Consider the following 1,369-nt stretch of genomic DNA (forward strand, 5'->3'; position numbering starts at 1 on the left):
TCACAAAAAGGCGGAACCCAAATCTTATAATTGCGCGCCCTTGTTGCGATGATGACACATGCATGCTTCACCGAACGAATCGCTGTGATTTTGTTCTCTGCTAGGTCACCGCTGACGTTTTGCAAGCGCCTACGAATATTTGTGATGCTCTGGTTTTTCATCAAAGGAATCTCAATGACAGATCTCTGCAAGGACGTTGCCAAAGGTGGTGTGGGAGGGGGGGGGCGAGGGCGGTCCAGAGGGCCGGATTCTCTTATCACCTAAATTAAATTACATACGACGTAACTGCCGCGTAGTGAAACTGAAAGACAGTTTTATTTTCAATCATACGACGAAAAAGGGATACGCACTGTATAGTCAACAAGGCCATCGATGGATTTAAATTATCGATATTCTGGTAGCATTATTAGATATCGCGCATCCATATTTTAGCCAACTACTGCACATTGTTCGTCTTACTTGAGCTGAGTTGTTTTGTTAATCAGTTCCGTTATTACTTGCAGTTTAATTTAATGTAAGTGCAGCCGCTCATTCCTTTTGTTCTGTGTGCTGTAGTGATAGTTTCTAATTACAGGTAAGCCTGAAACAAGAAAGAAGAGGAAAACCTATTTTGATTCGTCCACTAGAGTTATGGAAAATTAAAAATATGTACGCGACACTATATAACTTAATTATCTATCTATAGCAATTTAATGTTAGCACTGGAGTTGTTATATGGAGACCGATAGAAAACGGCTCTGAGCACTATGGGACTTCACATCTGAGGTCATCAGTTCCCTAGAACTTAGAACTACTTAAACCTAACTAAACTAAGGACATCACACACATCCATGCCCGAGGCAGGATTCGAACCTGCGACCGTAGCAGTCGCGCGGTTCAAGACTGAAGCGCCTAGAGACTGATAGAACATCGGAATTGCAATATTCCAATATTTCTCAAGGCAGCGAAGCGGTAAACATAACTACAAATAACGTTAAATTAAAATCAGTGCTTAGAAAAACACTTCGATTTGCCTGTGTCTCCCAAATATCCCGTTGATCAACAAAAATATCGCCCAAATGCCGATAGCTGCATTTCTTTTTAAAAAAATTGTTCATCGTTCTATCCCATATGGCAAAAATATCGCCCAGTATGGTCACCCGGGTCGTACTAAATTATGAAACTCAGTTCCAAAACGGAACGACGGGGAGAGGTTCGTGAAGAGTGAAAGGAGTATGCGACGACAGAGCAATATGCACTTCGTTCGTTTCTGAAAGATTTTTTCAGCGGGTTTCTTGAATTCGTCAGGGACTGACTGAACCCTGCACATCCTTGACTGCTTCGCCCCCCCCCCCCCCCCCCCCCGCTCTCCTTGTCGTCCATTACGTCC

This window comes from Schistocerca piceifrons, chromosome 5 (assembly GCF_021461385.2).
Source record: "Schistocerca piceifrons isolate TAMUIC-IGC-003096 chromosome 5, iqSchPice1.1, whole genome shotgun sequence".
Taxonomy (NCBI): domain Eukaryota; kingdom Metazoa; phylum Arthropoda; class Insecta; order Orthoptera; family Acrididae; genus Schistocerca; species Schistocerca piceifrons.